This window comes from Nannospalax galili, unplaced genomic scaffold (assembly GCF_000622305.1).
Source record: "Nannospalax galili isolate Female #2095 unplaced genomic scaffold, S.galili_v1.0 scaffold518, whole genome shotgun sequence".
Lineage (NCBI taxonomy): Eukaryota > Metazoa > Chordata > Mammalia > Rodentia > Spalacidae > Nannospalax > Nannospalax galili.
Genome location: NW_008342851.1, coordinates 992,413 through 1,014,339, shown reverse-complemented (window position 1 = coordinate 1,014,339; position 21,927 = coordinate 992,413). Strand labels below are relative to the sequence as shown.

Genomic DNA, 21,927 nt, shown 5'->3' with positions numbered 1-21,927 from the left:
TTGGTCTTTTTGAGACAGGGTCTCCCTGTAGCCCCAGCTGTCCTGGAATTCACTATGCAGACCAGGCTGGCCTTGAACTCACAGAGATCTGCCTGCCTCTGCCTCCTGAGTGCTGGGATTAAAGGCGTGCGCCACCACGCCCAGCTCAATTCTGGGATTTTTAATGCCAGCAAACTATTCTTACTCTCAAAAGAGAACACACCAGAACCTGGTGGATGGTTCCGATCATCCAGCCAACACCATGCACAGACAGGGACTGGATGCTCATAAGAGCTGTCCAGGCCACCAAGAACAAGCATGTGCAACCAACAAAGGGCATATATTGCACTCCAGGTTATTTGGATATCTGCCTTATACCTCAAGTAATTGCATAAGAGGAGCCAGCTGGTCCTTCACAGTTCCTGTAATCCTAAAATTCTGGAAGGTGAGTCAGGAAGAACATGAGTTCAAAGTCAGCCATTAGTGAGGAGAAAAGGGGTGAGGAGAGAGAAAGGAGTGGAATGGAAGGAGAGAAGAAGGGAGAAGAGGGAGAAGGGGAAGGAGGCTAGGAGGGAAGGAGGCAGTGGGAGGGGAGTGGAGGGAGAGGAGAAAGAGGGAAGAGAGAGAGTAAGGAGGAGACAGAGACAGAGGGAGAAGAAAGGAGACCACAGTGAAGATGAATTAAGGTGAATCACCTATGTAGCTGGAGAGGCAGTTCAGGAAAAGGATTAAGAACATGGTCTCATCCAAACTGGCTGAGCGTGAAGCTGGCTCCTCCATGTACCAGCTGGGTGACAAGACTTTGCACATGCACCTTTATCTACAGAATGAAGATCCAAGAGTCCCTTCCATAGGCGATTAACATAAGGATTAAATGTGTTAATGTATAAATAAGGAAATTGTAAGCAAGACTAGCCATATCTGTGACCTCTGGATTTGATTGACAAACTTGCTTCAATGAATAAGGTAGAAGAGTAATAGAGGATGGTTCTTGACATCAGCCACGGGCCTCCAAATGCAGACACATACATGTGTGCACACTCACACATGTGCACACAGACACACACAGACACACACACACACACACACACACACACACACACAAATGGAAAAAGAAAGGATCGAGAGGCCATGGGGTCCAGGCTCTGATTCTAAGTCCTCAGATCTAAAGCTGAGATCATCAAACTCAGCAGGAAACATGAGTTTTAAGTCTCCAGGGGTCTCACTGTCACTGTAGTGAGAAAGCAATCCAGACAGTAATGTCACTCATAAATAAGATTACCACTACACACCCCCAGTAGGCCTTTTTTTCTGACTATAGAAAGTCTTCAGTAAGCAATATAAAAGCTAACATATTTTAAAAATCCCAATGAAGATCAGGATCCAACTGAAGAAATGCAAAGGAAACAGAAGGGGGTAAGCAATTAACCCCAAACATCATAGTGAAAATACTATTTGAGTAATGTATTCTGTGTCATGTCTAGATTAATGCTCAATATCAAGGTGGGAAGATGAAGTAATCATGGAAAGAATACTCAGGGGTATACATACACTGGTTACTTTAACTATGGAACTAATTGTAGCCACTATCAGTGCTTCTCCATCAGTCCCAGACCCTCCTCGCTAGACCAACACCTGCAGATTAACAGGTAACCAGAGGAGGTGAATGAGGGCAGGTGAAAGTTGGGCAGGAGAGCTGGGGGCTCCTAGGTAGGCCTTTTGCCCCATAGCTGCAATCCTGACGTTTGTGGTAGTATAAGGAAACATACCAGATGTTACATATGTATGTATTAGAAAACAGACCAAGAGAAAGAAGAAATAAGGCCTAGAATGTTCCCTCCGTTACATGTTGGTTTAGAGAAGTAAAACAAAGGTAGGTCGGGGGGTGGGGGTGGGATCTATGGAGCCGCGTAGACATGAAAAACAATTACATCATGGGTGAACATTTTTAAATGTATTTTTTCAATGTTGTTCCTAGTTGCGGGAATTATTTCTCATATTGGGCTCCATTTTGCAAATTTAAAAACACAAGGATGCAAACCAATTTTCCTGAAAGTATAGGCGCCAGCAAAGGAAAACGGAAGAGAGCAAAATCGAACCGTTTGATGATGTTTTGTACTTCTCGGGGATACATTATGGAAAGAACATTCAAAGACATACTAATGATTTTCCTCTTAAAAGAAAACTAGAACATCTTCTAATACCTTTTTAGCAAAGATCATTTACAGTGATGTTTTATCCTAGGATTTTCCAAGGCTATTCCTTGGAACTCTTTTTCCTTTTTTAGACTTCAAAGGAGGGAAATTGAGGCAAAGATAAGCCAAACAGACTTATAACTTTAGCATGTTCACCGTAGTGCGAATCTCCCCACAAGGCTCAAAAGTCCCAGCTCACTTGATGAAAGCCTTTTCTTCCACAGCATCTCTCAGGACTCTTGTTCACCCAAGCACTTTTGGAAAATCCTAGACAGTATACAGAAGGTCTAAAGTGGGGGCTGTCAATGGGTTCACTTCTGCAGCAAAACTGCCAGGTCCAAATAAGCTCTGTTATTATTATTGTTTTTAACATCTAATTTGCACACTGCTAGCAGGGGCACACATTGGTATGACCACTTTGGAAAGCTGTTTTTTCCTATGTTCTATGGTTGCATTTACACTTACCATGTAATCGATTCCCATATGTACCGATGTTTCCTGACCACCTGAGTCATTCGGGTGATTCAATCGAGTTTTCAACTTAATGATAGTTAGGAAGTGCTATACATCCAATAGAAGCCATATTTTGAACTACATTCTCTCTCAATGCTGGGCAGAAGCAGTGAGTTGCTGTTTCCAGTCACCAATGGGACCTCAAGAGAAAACAAAACAGCACAGCACAGCGTGCTGGTAAGCCAAGATACCTGGCAGGTCGTGTGTGCTAAATGCATTTTTCACTTACAATATTTTCAGGCTAAGGTGGGTCTATTTTGTGGGTAACCTGGTCCTAACTTAAGCATCTGTATACAAAGAGAGGAAGGTGTGTATATGTGCAACAGTCACCAACAGTTACAAAAATGCATAAGCATTCTCAGAGCAGCAGAATTTATAACAGCTCCAAATTGCAAAAAGTTCACTATCCAAATGGATAAAGGACAGTACTGTCACACAGTGAGTGTGGGAGGCTGAAAACCAAGTCCCCAAAAATATCCACAGCCCCATCTCATGGACCTATTGACTATGAACTTCCAGGACCCAAGGACTTTGTGAATGTGATTAAATTAAGGATTTTGAGATAGGGAGAGACTTGCCTGGATTATCCACGTAATCACAAGTATTCCTATAATAAAGCAGCAGCAGGATTTGATGATAGAAAAGATGATACAAAACACAAGCAGATGCTGGAGTGTTATAACTTGAGGATAGAGGTGGGACCACAAGCAGATGAATACAGGCAGCCACCAGAAGCCAGAAAACGCAATGAAATGGATTCTCCAACCCTCACAGCTCCCAAAAGACTAAGCCCTGCCCAAAACTGGATTTTAGATAGTTGCAGCTGATTTTGTACTTCTGAGCTCCAGAATTTAAGCCATATTTATTTCAAGAAAATTCAAAGTATACACATATAGTGTACATACTTCCCTCTCTCTCTCTCTCTCTCTCTCTATATATATATATATATATATATATATAGTTGGTTTTGCTTTTTTAATCATCAGATCCACGTGATTCATAAAATCAGCTCCTCTTAGGAGCAATCCCAAGCTGACCTATTCTCACACAGTAAGGTAAAGAAACAAAGAAGCAAGGATCACTATGTCCTAAGGAGTCACTCCACAAGGAAAGGGGATAATGAGGTCTCTGGCAAACAAAAATAAACCAATACATCCAACAGAAGGAAGAAAAAACTTTCACAAATTAAAAAAAACTTTAACCCTGAATTCCATTTTTTTTTCAAAAATCTAACCAATTGTTTTATACTAATAAAAATCGGCTAAGAATATAGTAGAGCAGAGCACGAGTCTGCAAACTCACAGCCAAGGATAAAGATGATGGGAAGGGGAAATCTTCAAGAGGATTTCACCACCTAACATGGCCAAGGTGTTGTTACTGTGTCCTTTTTAGTGCTCTTGTCAGTAAAAGAATAAAAAGCTCAATACTTTTACCTTGGCATGGTGTTTGTGTGTGTGTGTATGTGTGTGTGTGTGTGTGTGTTTGTGTGTGTGTGTACATGTGTGTAATAAAGCACACACTGCATATCACCAGTAGAGTTAAACATCTAGTTCTCCTTCTTAAGTAACCAAATTTCCCTTCCTTTGGCAAATCACATCAAAATGAATCTGCACACAGTCATGCCTTTTCAATAACAACAAGTTACTTAATCAAGAAACACCCAAAAGAAGCTCAACTTGAAGCACTGACAGTGGAATCAAAGCAAAGATGGGCCACACCAACCCCACACAGGATAAGTCTGTTCTCAGCAATGTGGAGAGAGTATCAAAACCCAGCAATATTTATTTCCTTTCATTATGATAGACAAGGTATCACATTGCATGTTTGGCATCTAGAAAATTCCACATTGTAAAGCAGAGTGTACCCTAAAGTTAGAGCATTCATAATGTATTTGCCTATAAGGTATCAAATTTTGGTGGAACATTTCATTCTTTTTCTAAAGCTTAAAAATCCCCTTCCTGCAAAATGTGCAGTTGCTAGATGAAACTGAGAGAGATCAGCAGTCACAACCTCTTGAATCAAGAAGTGGGGATTCAGGCTGATGATTCTTACATGAGCATATTGCCTCTGGTGAAGCAATATCAGCACTAACAGGTAGATCTTGGACTAGGCTACATATTACATTCAAACATAAAATGCAGATGGAAAATGAATACTGTCCATCACTGAAGCTAATCGAATCCACATAACTGAATGTAAAGTGTTATAATAATTATAGAGAAGCAGAGAGCTAAACAGCTAGAATATCAATTTGGCCTTAAAAATTCGTTTTGATGCTTCATTGCTCCTAAATGTAATAGTCAAGCTCAAAACATACTTTCTTTTATGTCTGTAATGTATAGCATGGAAGACTTAAAGTTTCAAAGACCAGAAAATTTGTAAATGTGAAACAAAGCCAAACATCAGCACCAGCAAAACCTGGGTGGTATCTGTGATGTTTTCAGTTAAAGCACTTGGATACCACTGGAACAAAACCTGTGCAAGCCCGACCCAGACAAAATCACAGCATGGAGTGGGGAGGTGGGCAAGAAGCCCCAGCCCTAGCTCAAGATCTATCAGCAACTGAGAGCTGCTGGGAGAGGCAGAGTCAGTATTCATTAAGGATGGGATGCTTGGAGGGTTGATCAGATTCCAAGGGACAGACCCACAGCCAAGATCATTTGGGGAACACAAATTAGACTCAATAAGCCTTTTAAAAAAGAAAAATAATACTAGAGGACACGGAGTCGATGAGGAGGTTAGAGTAGAGATGGGGGGGTTCTGAATACGATCAAAATACATTGTATGAAACTCTCAAAGAATCAAAGGAAATGTTTTAATGAAAAGAGAAACAGCAAACATGAAAAAAAAAGAGAACCCAAAACTTAAAAACTAGTTGAAGGCAGCCCCAAAAAACCAACTATGTGCTCTCTATCTGCACAATTCAATATTACCTTTCATGCAAATTCTTATTAATTGCACACACATTTTCTCATTATTCTAGAATTTTAGTATTTTCTAATATAGTGCTTTCTCCCCCTCTATATTTTTGGAAACACTGCCAACCACCCTAGGAATTAATGATTTATTGTCCCAATTGCATGGAAGACTGAAACAATGTTCTGGATGGCCTTCCTGTTTTAAAAGATCAGTGACTAGTTGGGTATGGTGGCACATACTTGTGATCCCAGAAGTTGGGAGACTGACGCTGGAGGATCAGGAGTTCAAGGCTAGTCTCAGCAACATAGTAGGCTCAAAGTCAGCCTGAATTACATGAGACTTTGCCTCTACATACATAATAAATAAACATATAAATAAGTAAATAAATAACAAATAGATATTAAATAGGTTTGTGACAGCATGCCTCAGTGATGGCCAAACGTGCTACTGGCCACTGTGACCACAGGGAAATGAATATTTGATACTCTGCATACTCAACTACAAACTCAATCTTGACAATGAGGTCCGAACAGTCTGTGTTGGCTGCTCCATGCCAGGCACTGAAAGCTTCTATTGCTTATCCAGACTCAGAAATGTAGGTGAGCTCCAACACTGTATTCTTTGGGTCACTATGGGATGCTACTTTTAATGACAAATTCAACACGAGTGAGCATATCAATTTTAAAAGACCCATTCTTACCCTCACTTAATCTTTCCATCACCTGCTGATAGAGATCAGTATCAGTTCCACTTGACTGATCAAGAAACTCAAGCTCTGCCAGAGTTAAATTTGCACCAAGGCAGTCAGATTTTAGTGGATAAGGTAAGACATTAGCCACCTCTTCCAACTCCAACCCCTGTACTTCTTCTAGAGTGTCCTTTTCTTTTTTTTTTTTCATTGCTGGAGATTCAACATGAGACTTTGTGCACACTAGGCAAGCACTCTACCACTGCCCTACATCCCTAGCCCCTTACCTACACATAAAATGGATCAACCGGTGCCATTCTCATTCTTGTGAAGACCAGAGTGGATGTGTAAAGGGTCCAGTATACGTGGGGACTCAAATGATAGCTATTGCTGCTACCAGTGGTGACATAGGCTCTGTTCTCATCAAAACCCTTTAACAAAACATAACTGAGTACACAGTACTACATGAAATAAACCCTACATCGTGTCAGCATTAAACATGAAATGTCCCAAAAGGCTCACATGTTTGAATACTTAGTCTCCAACTACTTGGCACTGTTTTGGGAAAGTTGTGGAACCTTTAGAAAGTGGAGATTTGCTCGAGGGAACAGCTCACTGGGGCAGGTCTTGAGGGCTATAGCCAGGCCTTGCTTCTGACCCAGGCTTTCTCACTACGTCCTGGTCCACCAAGATGTGAAGAGTCCAGCCACATGCTCTGCCACCATAAACTTTTCCACACTTTGACTGGCATGATGAACTATACTCAAATCATGAACCTATAAATCCTTATTTCCTTAAGGTGCTCAGTCAGGTATTTTGTCACAGCTATGAGAAAAAAATACATGTAGTAAACACAAAAGGGATCCAGAGTTTGAAAGCCACTGTTCCCTACCATAGCAATGCACTGCTCTTGGTTTCCATCACCCTGGGTCTAATGTTTTCCCACTTTCATGGGCTGAAAAGTGCCCCTCAACCCACAAAATTTCATATGCTAAAATCCTAGTCCTGCAGTACTTCAGAATGATTGTATTTGGAGATAGGAACTTTAATGACGTGACTAAAGTTAAATGACATCATTAGGGTGAGCCCTAAACTACTATGACTAGTGTTCTGATGAGATTAGGACACAAGCCCAAAAGAAAGACCAAGAGAAGACAAAGAGAAAAAACAACCAACTATTATCCCAGAGTAAGGCTCCAGAATAAAACCTATCCTGCTAATTCCTTGATCTTGAGCTTCCAGCATTCAAAATCATGAGAAAACGACGCTCTGTTCTTTAAGCCTCTAGTTTTTGAAGCTCTGTTCTAACAGTCCTAGCACACTGATAGCTCCCCCAACCCAGGCAGACCTCTCATCCCCACCAGCAGCTCAGGAACAAAGCAGACAGCTAGCTCTCTACATCACTGAACGTGGTGTCAAAAGAACGTGATTGGGCTCAGAGTCAGGTACTGGCAAACTGAAGTTTATTGTATGTTAGACATTTCCCTGTTTCAAGTCCACACAAGGACCATTTTCAACATGACTGACTAGCTCACAAGCCTCTATAACAAAGGCCTGGAAACTAGGAACAGGAAAGTGTACTGGCCTTAGGTGGGAGGAACTCAGGTTAAGACATAGAAGATGGGGCCCCATCATCTCAAATCCAAGAACACAAAGCTTTCATATTTTACAGTTTCTTAATATATGAATGACTATGAAGAGATTTTATTGTTACTATGATTATCATTAAACATTCACGGGAGGCCTAAGAACAAAGATTTTATAGTCAAAACATTTAATAAACAATGAGGAATTCAGTATTACTATTTATAAACCTAAATTGAACTCTCTGGATCACTCTAGAGAGGTAAATCTTTCTTGCACATAATGGCAGTGATTCAAAACCACAGTGTCCAAAACCTGAGGAGGGCTAACTGAAGATGAAGGATGACTGGAACTGCTGTTTTGATTCCGTCTGATCATTTTAAAGAATACCAAAATTGCTATTTCTCTCTTCCATGATTACTTCCACATGAGACACATTTTCCAGGAAATTTCTAGGAATATCTCAACAAAAAGAAGCTCTGGACAACCTCCAGTAGAAGAAGTAAATAAATGTTCCTTCAAAGAGTATATAGGGCTGGATATGGCATCAAACACAGTAAGACTTTATCTCAGAAAAAGAAGATATAGACTAATATATCTTATTAACCACAAATACCACAGATTCTGCTTACTCTTCCCATGAATTTCAATGTCCAATACTGAGTTGGTCTTTCTATTTCACATGGTATTACAAATACAGAAACATTTGGGACTTGGCTCTGTTCTCCAACTCACCTTGAGAGAGTCAGTGTATATTACAGTCATCACCAAGTGCATGGATTAGCTAAAATCAGATCTGTGTGCCCCTGAAGTCCTTTGTACTGTTGAGGATGAAAAGGACTCCCAAGGACAGCACAACAGTATCTCAAAGATAAGCTCCTAGATCACTTAACTTCAACACAAGGCTCCTGAAAATGCAGATTCCTAGGCCACAAGTACACTTAGTAACTTCAACTGCAGGTAGAGCTCCACAATTTCCATACATGAATAAAATTCCCTGATTCTAACTCAGAGTATAGTTCCAGACTCACAGCCACAGAGACTATCTACTAAGGTCATCAGCTTTAGAATCTGACACTACTATCTACCACATTGTGACTGTGGGAAAGCCACTTGTTTCTAAGCCTTGACTCTGTGTGTGAGGGATCACATTGCGACCTCCCTTGAGAGGTACTGAAAGATGACAAAATAATCTGCAAAAAGCCTTCAACACACTGCCTAACCAAACTACTCCAAATTTTAGCTATTATTACATATGCAAAAGACTTTCAATTTATTAATTTTGGTTTAGTGATTAGGTCTTTATTACAGAAAAATGAATATACTGTAATGGAGCCTGGAGAACACGTCTGCTAGCGACAGATCATGAAGCTCTGGGCACTTTCTTTTTGACTAAAATTTAAGGGCAGATACAGGCACATGGCTGCAAAAACACGCTCTGCAAAGGCAGTTCTGCAGTCAGCTGGTTTCCTTCTCACTGCCTCTTAAATGGAGGTGTCACAGCTGGCTCAGGGGACCCTGCAACTGTTCCTGTGAAACATGATTTGACTTTGCTGCCCAATATAACATCACAGCATCCATCTGGATAATTATGTGTTTGGCTCTGATTTTTTTTTTTATCATTTATATCTTTTGTTTTCATCTCCCCCCCCCAAAAAAAAAATCCCTAGTAAAACAGAGATCAGAAACACACCTGGGACTTCTGCAGAACCAAAGCTGCACATGTATTTAATTATGGTAAGGTTTACAGCATTATCATTCTGAGCATGCTCAGCCTCTACCCATTAAAAACAGGAAAAAGGAAGCTATGGGGAAATGCAGACAGCACACAGTAAGTTTAATCTTTACATGATCTCAAATGAATTTGTGTGAGCAGAATTCCAAATTAAGAGCATGTAAATAAAAAGCAGGAAAGCTGCCCCTCTGATTTCTGTCCCATAGAGATTTCTAGACTGTATCTCCTGCAGGAACTAGGTCACTAGATGAACCATGGATGACTAAGGAGCAGCAATTCTTATAGCTTGGTAGATACCAAATATTCCCAGCCTGATCCGGGCCAGGAGACTCCAAAACCCTTGTGCTGGACTGAGTGACAGGTTCTCCACAGCACTCAGTGCACACAGGAATACACACAATTTCTCTATTTCCCTGGAAGATGGTAAGCTGGAGATTCTTACTCATGAGAAGACATAAAAAGGAAGATGAACAGAGGTAAGAGGTAATCAGCAATGATTAGGCAAGAAGCAGAGCACTGAGGACCAGGGCAGGTGTAGAAAGGAAAGGCGTTTTCATGAGATGAAGTATCAAGCAACAGTTATAGACTCAATGAGTCACTGGACTACAGACTGGATTAACAATGAGAATAAAGGCTATCAGTTACTGAGTAATTATTTCTTAACTGCCACAGCTAAGTGCTTTGCATATAAAGTAATTACTAGCAAACCACCCCCCCCATTTCATAGATAAGGAAACTAAGGTTTACTTAGCACCTAGCATTAAATATAATATATATACTAAACATGTATTTAACTAAATACAAATATACCACAGTTGCTTTTCTGATAAAGGAATCAACTGAACATACTTGTAGTTTGAATGAGCAATATCTCCATAGGCTTATGTACATGAATACTTGGTCACCAGTTGTTGGCACTGCTTGGGAGGTTATGGAACTTTTAGGACAAGGAGCCTTGCTGGAGGAAGAACATCAGTGAGGGTAGGCTTTGAGAGATTATAGCCTCATCCCACTTCTCTGCTTCCTCTGTGCATCTGAGATGTGACCTCTCAGCTCCTGTTGCCTGCCGCCACGCCTCTCCACCACGATGGACTCTTATCCCCTCCTAGAACCATAAACCAAAGTAAATGCTTTCATCTGTAAGTTGCTTTTGGTCATGGTATCTTATCATAAGAATAGAAAAGTAACTGCTATACTTATAAAAAATTGAACTTGGCAAATATGGTATAATAAGATATAAATGATGGTAGGAAAAATCTGGCACTTAAGGAGCTTCTGTCTTACTTATAACATACTGGAGCACAGTTACCTGGGAACAAAATTATAATGCTGATGAAAGTAGATTTATTTGGCCTTTCTCCTCCCTACCAATCACTAATGACACACTGACCAACCTCATCAGCCTGCAACACACAATCACTCTACATAAAATGCCAACAAGCTGAGGGTATTTGCATAGGTTAATATTTCAGGTTCTTATAAATGCTTGTAACTCAAAATAATACGATCTTTGAGTTTACAATACAGCTCATATTTTCTGTTGCCTAAACAGTTCACATTGGAACAGAAATAAACAGAGTTTACCCTATGACAGTAGGGCGACTGGGAAAAATAATTGCAACTTGCTGTTCCCATTTCTTACCCCCACATTCTCATTCCCACCACTGATTCAACAAGGTACAGCTCAAAATGTAAAGCAATTTTATGAGAACGATTGTACTTCTTTCTGATACCATATAGGACCTTAGTGACTTTTTAATGATTTTTTTTATAAATGTCATTTTTAATGACAAATGCCATGTGCAGAGGGAGCATAAAATGTCATAAATTTGGATCTTGTTACTCCTGTCAGAAGGATGGAGGATTAAGGTTATCAGTGCTATGTCAGCCATCTTGTCAGAGACAGGGAAGCCACAAGGATGTATATCCAATCCATAGTGAATCCTGATACATCTGCCCCTCAAATATGTCTAGATTCTAATAACATCTCACCACTTCCTGACCAAAACTATAGTTATCCCGTTTGTGATCCTTTCCAACGGCCTCTTCTCTGATCTTCTGGGTCTACTGACTTGATTACTAATACAGACGCTACAATGATCTTCTCAAAATAAATCTCTGACCTAAACCTCCAATGCTTTTTGTCAATTCAGGACAAAAGCCCAAGCCTTGGTCATAGCTTCATGGCCTGACCTCATAAGGCCCTTACCGTTCCAATTTCCTCTATCTCCTGCTCCTACTTCTGTGTTGTGGTGTGAATTTAAAGGTCTGTGCATGTGAATTTCATTGAGCTTTATGGGAATTTCATTTTTTAAAAGTTTAACTTGAAAGTCCACATTTTAGTATCTAAAAGGGTCCCTGAGAGGTAAAAATTAATACTTTGGGGGCATTTCCACTTTTTTTTTTAATAAAAAAGAAACAATAACCTTTAAGGTTAGTTAACGTGAACATCACTTCCATTTGGAAAAAAAGAAGAGCAGACAAAGGCTAAAAGGTTAAGTGACTCACTGGAGGTCATGAAATGCTGGCATTAGGATTTGACCTTATTTCTTCTTTTCAAATACATGACTTTTTCTACTATTTATGTTGTTGTATTCAGAGAAAACTAAGTTTTAAAACGGGAAAAATCATCTTGGAAATGAAGATTTACTTATAGAAGTATAAATCTAAATAGTGACAGTCTGAACTCTTGAAAAACTCCCTGGTGCTAGATCATAAAAGCGAAGTCTAACAACATACTGCAGAAAATAGAGAGAAAAACACACCTCATCTTATCTAGCAAGAAATACAAACAGATAGCAAGAAAGTCAAACAATAAGCCAGATATAGGAAGCACAGACAGGTACAGGCATGTTTTACTAATATGAAGGAACAGAAGCAGGACACCACCAGAGAAAAACATAGCCAGGTAGTAGAGGATGTCACACATCAGAGCCAGATCCTTTCAGAATGCACTTTAGATAAGTTTGTAGAAGAACAAGCTGTATAATTCACCTCTGAGGTCATGAGAATCACTGGATGTATAATCAGCCTACACAGATTCAATCTTGATCAGTTACTAAAATCCCAAATTTAAGACACTTACAATTTATTGAAATATGTTCAGAATACACATTAGTGGTGATTTCAATATCAGTCACCAGTAATAAGTCAATAACTATTTTAGTCATTAATCAATTATATTAATGACATTATTCATGATTTATATATAGAAATTATATTATGAATAACTATAAACCACATTTATGATGAAACACAAAATATTTAAAACATTTGATCATCCTATCATAAATCATGCCAGTGCTCTCCTTCTAAGTATATTAATATTTAAATACATAATGGGCCATAAATTGAGCAATTTATCTTCCACAACTAAAGGAATACTTGAAGCCAGGCATGGTATCCCACACTTGTAATTCTACAATCTGGGAGTCTAAGGCAGCCATCGGATTTCTGTGAGTTTGAGGCCAGTAGACTATATAGAAAGTTCTAGGCCAGCCTGAGCTACAAAGTAAGAGCCTATCTCAATGAGCAAACAAAAACTTTGAAAATGTATCTAGAAATGTGAATACAGTGACGTGCATTTCTTTCTTCCACGGAGGGGAAGTATGTACTCCCAGTCAGCATTCTTCATTTCAGAACAGTGAATATTCCGAAGAAAAGGGCTTCAAGAAGAAAGCGCACCTTCAACCTAGGAAGAGCTAACAATTCTCAAAGCTTTAACCTGCTGACTGGTGAACACAAGCACTGCAAGTCAGGAAAGAGAAAGCAGCACATGGTAATGATGAACGAAGCCTTTTGCTAGCATTTGCTTCTGCTTCTGTGACCTTCAAGCTTACAGAAACTCTGATGGGCTACTCAATAACAATTTTCATACAGAATTCAAAACATTTATGCAGATCATATCAAAATTTAAGGCCTAAGGGATTTTTTCAAAACTAAAGACAATTTGAACACTAAAAAGAGAGAACAAATATTTGTATGGGGTTCCAATTGAGAGGAGTAAAGTATCAGAATGTTCCTTCATAAAACAGCATACACATTTCTAAAAAGTATGTAGATGCTAAGAAATGCAAAGATATTAAAATTCCATTTTCAAAATACCATTATTCGTTCTCTCTGTTACCCTAAGAACAAATGCGATTAGGAGCTTCCATTTTGGTTCTAATGCTCTTCAGCTATAAGAAAGGAAATAAATAGCTGTCAGGCCACAAGGAGTGAAAAAGAAACCAGGATACAAGAAACACTACGAATTATTGCCACAGCAACTGTAACATTTATGATATTTGTAGTTTCACAATTAAAGCTGCCACTGACGATTTATTCATGCAAAATAAAATGTGCTGTGTATCTACTATGAAACAAATGCTTTGAATGGAGTGGTAACTTAAACAAGGGCTGGGTGGAACCTCTGCTTACATAAGGGAAGATGGATCGACCTCACTAACAATAGCTACATCTTAGGGCATGAGCTCCTCTCAAGATTAGATAGGACAATGTGTTAAAGTGAGGGCGCTGCTTTAGCCAAGGCAGCCAGGAAGTTTTTGAAGAAGTGAACATTTGGCTGAGAATTAAATAGAAAAAAAAGTTTCAACTACAAGATCTAAGGCAAAGCACTAAATAGAAGAAATACCAAGTTCAGTGGTGCTGAGATGAGATGTGGATACTAACAAGCTAAGAAAGAAAAGCAACGTGTCTGTGGAGACTATTCTAGAGGGAGATGGTGTATGGGAGGCTGGGTCACACAGACTGAGGATGTTGTAAAAAAGATGGTTTGATGCTATTTCTATTAAGATGCCCTAGCAGACTTCAGAGGAGACACGCATCCTGGCATATGCACTAATCAAGACACAAGATAATAGTGGAGATTAGGCTGTAAGGAAGAAAATGTGGAAGCAGAGAACACTAAGTGTAAAACCTCAAAGGGGCCATCGGAGACCATGGTATGGCCATTAAAAGGGGCTTAAAGGCGGAGACCACAGAATATGCAGAATAATTCAAAATTTGGATCCTGAGGGTATGTGTTAACATTATTTATGTAATGGCCAACTGATGTAAAACCTCAAAGGGGCCATCGGAGACCATGGTATGGCCATTAAAAGGGGTTTAAAGGCGGAGACCACAGAACATGCAGAACTTGGGTAAGAGTGAATAGCACAAGAGGAATAATTCAAAATTTGGATCCTGAGGGTATGTGTTGACATTATTTATGTAATGGCCAACTGTGAACTCTAGAATGTTTATTAAGATGTCTACCTGAAATCCAAGTGGGCCATGAACTTGACCTCATAGGAGAGATCAAGACTAGAGTTAGAACTTTGGGGTCACTGGCTTACAAATGGAGCTTAAAGTAAGGGCTAGAAAGCTAGGTTCCTGGGGATGGAGAGATGGCTCAGCATTTAAGAATACTAGTTGTTCTCGCAGAAGACCCAGGTTCAAATCCCAGCACCCACATGGCAGCTAACAACTGTCTGTAACTCCAGTCCCAGGGGATCCGACAGCCTCTTCTGACCTCTGTGGGCATTGCACGACACAGGTACACTTACCTACATGCAGGCAATACACACATACACATAAAATTAAAAAATAAAAATAAATGAATAAATAAAAAGCTAGGTTCCTTAAAGCAAACAAGAACTAGATAGACACTTTAAAGAGAATAACTAGAAGAAGAAGGGCACCAAGGACAAAACCCTATACTATTCCAAGTCCTAAAGATCAGACACAAAAGGTACCTGTTAAAGAGACAAAGCAAGACATGAGGAGAGGAGGGCTGGACATGCTACAGTGCACAGGCTCAGGGGCCAGGTGACAGATGGTATGTTTCCACCAATGGATGTGGATACTCCCAGCGGCACCAACACTGGCATGGGTAAGAAGCATTTTAAAGTGAAAACGTGGAATTCAGTAGTGCTCTGGGCCTGGGACGTTGTGGTTGACAACTGTGCCATCTGCAAAACCCACATTATGGATCTTTGCATACAAGCTAACCAGGCATCCACTACTTCTGAAGAGTGTACTGTTCCATGAGGAGTCTACAACTGTGCTTTTCACTTCCACTGTATCTCTCACTGGCTCAAAACATGGCAGGTCTGCTCTTCAGATGACAGAGAGAGGAAATGCCTAAAGTATGGGCACTAGAAAAAGAATCTTTCCATCAAACGTACCGATTTGTTATTCATTTCGTGATTTGCCTTCCTATTAATTATAAATTAGAACTTTTCTCATTTGTCTTTCAGTTTCCTGTTCCTTTAGCCATGTTGTATTTTGTGTCAAATAAAATTTAGTTGAATTTGAGAGAGAGAGAGAGAGAGAGAGAGAGAGAGAGAGAGGGAGAGAGAGATTAGTGAAGGAGAAGGCAAACAAGGATACAGGGTCGCAGACTATATACTAAAAGGCTATGTACTATATGAAATATACAAAATTTCAATAAAAAATTTTAAAGGGGAATGAGGTGGCACTAGAGGCATTAGAGACCAGTCAAGAAAAGAGAAGGTGATGTGAATAGTCATCTCACTCAATGGGTGGGACTGAGTGGCAGAGATAAGGTTAGACCAGGGAGCCTGATAATGCTGCTGTCTCCCAGAAACTCACCTAAGGATATTGAAAAAGTGAATGTTTGGATTTTACAGTCAAGACTGGACCAAACCCAGCCCACTGGGAGAGGAAGAAAGGTAAGAGATTTTCTACGTCAGGAGGGAAACCAGGTCATCAGAGGAATTCTGGAGAGCAAAACGGAGAAGATAGGGGGAAAGGAAGAGGGGGGAGGGAGAGAGGGAGGAAGAGAGGGAGGAAAGAAGGAAGGAAGGGGGGGAGAGAGAGAGAGAGAGCGAGAGAGAGAGAGAGAGAAACACTGGAGTTTCCTAAAAACAAATGTAGGAGCACATGAGTAGAAGGCTAGAAGTGGTTAGATTATGGAAAATCTGATCTTGAGATTTGGGAGGTGGTGTGTTATTAGTGTTGACTTGCTTTAAAAGAGTGGGTCCCGACATTTTGGCTTAACACACCTTTGGCACTCTTAAAGATTATTGACTATCATGTCTACTATAAATCTTCTGATAGCTTTCACATTTACCATAATGGTAATTAAGATAGAAATTTAGGAACAGCAACAAATCCATTACCTGTGAACATAGCATCCTCATGAAGAAAAATGTTTTAAAAAAATAAAAGGCACGGTTTTGCCTTTTTAAAAACTCCTTTTGGGCTGGAGGGATAGTGTAGTCATTAAAGAAAATCTGAATATCAATCTGATGTTTTCCATAAATGCAGAAGCTACACCCTCATATGTTTCTAATTTTGTCTAGTACAATATGTTGAAGTATAATGGAAACAATATATTGTGTATAGGTATACAGAGTTGAAAAGGAGCATAGTAGTCTTTCAGATACTTGTGGATTTTCTTCAGTATGACCCTAACACTCAACAAGTAACAGTTTCTTAAAACTTGGTCACAGTTGGAATTTGAAATCATAGGAATAAAAATTTTTACTCTATACCATTAAATCTTTCAGTTGACCTTGCATTTGATGGCTGTGCGACAGCATGCATTGGTCATTTGGAGCTAGATAGATCTTCTAGAAACTCATACCTCAGAAAAAATATTCCACATAGAGAAGCTGTGAAGCTCTGGGTGATGGATATAAAGTTCCAAAAATTTTAATTTTCACTTGAAGGCTTAAATGTATTGCAAGCAACCAAACAACCACCAACAAGAAATCAGCTGTTTTCCTTGAAGTGAGAAGCTAACTTACTTTTAAGAAAATGTGTGCCAAATGCTTCAGTCTGATAACCCCATCATTCTTGGGAATAAGAATAGTGCTCCATACAGGAAAAAAGGGCTAGTTCAGCTCACAATCCACACAGACACATGACCACCTTTTCTTGAGATGGCTATCATTTTTTCACTGGCAGAAATGGTAATTCACATTTCTCATTTCACCACACCAAATATTAAAAGAAGTGTTCTCGAGGGTGGAGATATAATAAAACTAATTTTTTTTACTACTTCATCAAGGGCATTCTTAAGTGAAGTAGGCATGATTTATGGCATGTGGGTGACAGTGATGAATACAATGGCAAACAGTAGTTAGGCACTGCGGCACTAGCAGCCTTCCTCAACAATGTTCTGGTGGTCCATCAATACAAATGTCAACACAGAAGAAATGGAAAATAATGTCTCTGTATGGTTATGAAAGTAATAAAGACCTTGAGACTCTTAAAAGAGCATAGCAGACCCCAAGAGGTTGAGGGAGCACACTCAGAACCACCACTAGCCTGAGGTGTGACTAATAGTATTGTGAGTAGGGTTGAGGTCAGGGTGAGCAAACACAGTTGGATCAAAGAAGCACAGAACCTTAGAGGTGGTGCCCTAGTTTGGTTTCTGTTGCTGTGATAAAACACTGAACAAAACCAACTTGGAGAAAAAAAGGGTTTATTTCATCTTATAACTCCCAGGTCACAATCCATCACTGAGGGAAATCAGGGCAGAAGCAGGAACCTGGAGGCAGGAACTGAAGCAGAGACCATGGAGGAATGCTGCTTACTGGCCTGCTCCTTTCGCCTGTGCTCAGCCTGGTTTCTTACCCAACCCAGGGCCACCTGCCCAGGGGTGACACCACCTACAGTGAGCTGGACCCCCCCCACATCAGTCAACAATAAAGAAAATGCCTCACAAACATACACACAGGCCAATCCGATAGAGGAAATTCCCCATTTAAGGTTCCCTCTTCCCAGGTGTGTCAAGTTGACAACTGAAGCTATCTAGCACAGGCAGGAGTGATGATTTGATTCTCGTGTGAATGCTCAACTTACAGAGGCACACAGGCATATTAAGAGAAAAGAAGTGAAAGATGGCAGGGAGGTAATGCATTGATGAATGAGTGGGTGTGACGAAGAGGTTAAGGCTAACTAATACCTGTAGTGGGTGCTATACCTAATACCATGTGCTTCAGGCACTTGCATTTTTAGAGAGGACAGAAGGATCAGAAGAGTGATTGACAAGTGAGAAGCACAGGGACGAACACCTCCAGACTCTAACATATAAGAGGGGGGAAAGAGAGAGTTATTGCCTGCAGAAACTAGTGAAGAAAGGGCTTTTAGCATACCTCCACTGGTACCCCATGCCAACTGCATGGCTCCCAAATAGATTACACAGAATCACCTGGAAATTTTCAAATGCCTAGAATTTCAAATTCAAGATGCCAGACTGAGTACTGGGCCTCGTATTTGCTCAGTGCACTTCCTGATGATGATGCTGCTTTGTCCATGTTATAAACCAATAGCAGGGGTCTGTAGCTCAGAGCTGCAGCACAAGGCTAACATTCTTAAGGCCCTGGGTTCAAGTCAATCCCCAGCACCAATAAATAAATCAATTAATTAATAAGTAACTACCAGCAGGCGATAAAAATACCAAACTCCAAACTACCTTCAACTTGAACTTATTCTCCTCACATATGTTCACGTACAATCCTTCATATCTAAATAGCCTATCCTCCTTCTGAGCCTTATCCATACTTGAAGATTGGGGCAAATTCCCTTGGTTTTGTTGGTTGGTTGATTGGTTGTTGTTGTTGTTGTTTACATTTGGGTTTTTTCTTTTTGGATTGATTGATCGGAGTAATCATCACAACCTTGGGTAAAGATGTCCTGGCTCCAAGAGGACTTCTATCTTGTCATTCTGCTCACAGCTCTCTCTGGTTGTCATCTAGATTGAAGGTTCTAGGACAACTGAGGCCAGCACTGACCACTGTTTTATAATAGGGACTATTAAATAACTCTTCTTAAAATCACATTTTGTTCGAATTGTTAGTGATTATGGTGACCACATTTCTTTCATTTCCTCATGGTAGAGTGAAAATACAACATACTTGCTTGTTCAACATTTTCATTTCCAAATCAAGGCTTTCTTAATAGGAATGAACTTATAAAAAGAATATGGAAAATCAAGTCTTTATTTTGTAACTTTCATTACATACAAAATTTTCTCATATTTAAAAATGTTTTTATTTGAGGCATTTGTTAGATGTTTCACAATGAAGAATTATATTGTATGCAGTCAACATTTGTAAAAACCTTTATGATTGTTAGGATTACAATGTATCTTTACTGCTTGTTGAAAGCAAAGTAAAGCATAAGAACATCAGCAAGGAAGACTAGAGCTGGGGACCCTCAAAACTCATAACAGAGGTCTTCAAATATGCATTTCCAAGAACATGCTGAATAGAGCAAGAGACTGCATGGTCTCTAGAAAAAATAATCTTGTAAAGTCTTATAATCTCTAAACTATGTGGTCATTCATTGTTAGAGTTCATCTGAAAGTTTCTTGATGAAGCAAAAACCAAAAGAAAGTTTTGCATTCCTGTGTGTGACAGACTTTCATTATTCAATTTATAAACGTGGCTGTCTAACCATACCCCCTCCCTTTTCTTCTTATTGATTTGACAGCTGCCACCAACCTACTGCAAAGCAGACTGAAATACTACATAATAGTGGGAGACTCAAAAGGTGATGAATGGAATAGAAACAAGGTGACTCTTATAGCTATTAGAATGTCTAGCAAGGCAGTTTAATTAGACCGCTGCCAGTGAGCAGTCAACGATCCATCTATCTGTTCTGATGACGGAACCTCTAATACATACAGATACACTCATCAGGAATGGCAGCAAAGCATGGGCTGTTCTGCAAGATAGTCCTAACTTACATGACTCAGAACAGCTCTAAAATAAGACCCTAGGAAAGAGATCCATCAAAGAAGAGAATGAATGATGTGGGATATAAGCACAGTGAAGTTGACATAGGGCAACCATGGATGAGAACACTTAACAACAGTAAGTGTGCTCGAGGACAACTTTTACTTCCCAGTGTGACCTGGGAAGCTTACAATTTACACACACATACAATTCTTCCTGGTATGAGTCAAAATAAAAGTGGATGTAATTCACCACATATATTATCAGTAAGTCCTCGGTTTGGCCATTCACAATTTGGACATTTATGATTATTACATAAATAAGGGATGAGTTTAAATAAGTAAAATAACAAAGCAATAACCACTATTAATGTAATAGACTAGATTCCTGTGATGAACCTAACCCCAGTGTGAGGGTGTGAGGAAACTCTAGAGCTATGTTGGGGATCAGGCTGTGAGAACAGAGACCTTGTGAATGGGATCAGTGCCTGCTGAAATTTAGATTTGAATGTCCCATGTACTATTGGGTACTATTGGGAAGTGGAATCTTTAAGAGATGGAACCTGGTGGGGGAGCTTTAAGTCTCTGGAGGCGTGTTCCTGAAGGAGATGCTGGGACTTGTGTCTCTTCGTCTTCTCTGCTCCCTGGATGGTGAGGAAGTGAGTGTTGTTCTGTCACATTCTTGCACCATAATGATGCCTTGCCACAGTCCCAAAAGCAATGTAGTCAGCTAATCACAGATTATCACCTCAAAGTATTTGAGTCAAAATAAGCCTTTTCTCTGAAAATCAATTATCTTGAGAATTTTGTTAATCAGAAAGCTGACTAGAATAGTGTTCTTATTAAAGATACCCCAGAGAGTTTCCTCTCCTTTTCTGCCAGATGAGGACATAGCAAGAAATCAGCCACCTATGAATCAGGAAGTGGAGCCTACTAAGACATCAAATCATTTATCCCTTCATTTTGAATTTCATAGACTCTAGAACTAGGCGATATAAATTTCTGGTGTTTATGAGCTACTCAACCTATGTTATTTGACTGTAGGAGCCAGAAATTACTGTAACGTGAACTTCACATCCTATGTAGCCTTTTCTGTTATTTATTCTGAATTTCCTTTTACTCAATTTAGACTGCATACTGAAAATGACCCTAATATCATGTGAGACATTTCTTGGAGTCAGCATGATAAGGGAGTGAAGACACTTGAAAAAGCAATAAATTAAAATTGTGAAGTCATCATAGCCTAGCACACAGAAAGGTAGTAAATTCTTTTTTTTGAAATATTTTTAAATTTATTATTATTTTTTTAATGTGTGTGTATTGCCTGCGTGTAGTTAAGTGCATCCATGTCATGCAATGCCCATAGAAGACAGAAGAGGCTGTCAGATCCCCTGGAACTGGAGTTACAGACAGTTGTTAGCTGCCATGTGGGTGCTGGGATTTGAACCCCGGTCTTCTGTAAGAACAGCCAGTATTCTTAACTGCTGTGCCATCTCTCCAGCCCTCAAGGTACGGAATTATTAACAAATCATCTCCAAAGGTATCTAGAATTACCCATTTTTTCACAACAGAATTTCTTTTAAAAGTTCAAAACTTTTACTATACTGTTTTTTATATTATTTAC

General features: G+C 39.7%; 1 protein-coding gene and 1 pseudogene across 3 annotated transcripts in view; one reads left to right on the top strand and one right to left on the bottom strand.

The window, feature by feature from the left end:
* Mast4 (microtubule associated serine/threonine kinase family member 4) overlaps nt 1-21,927 on the bottom strand; it is a 648,204-nt gene that overhangs the window by 521,090 nt on the left and 105,187 nt on the right. The window lies entirely within an intron of this gene.
* On the top strand, nt 15,434-15,754 carry LOC103738711 (annotated as a pseudogene).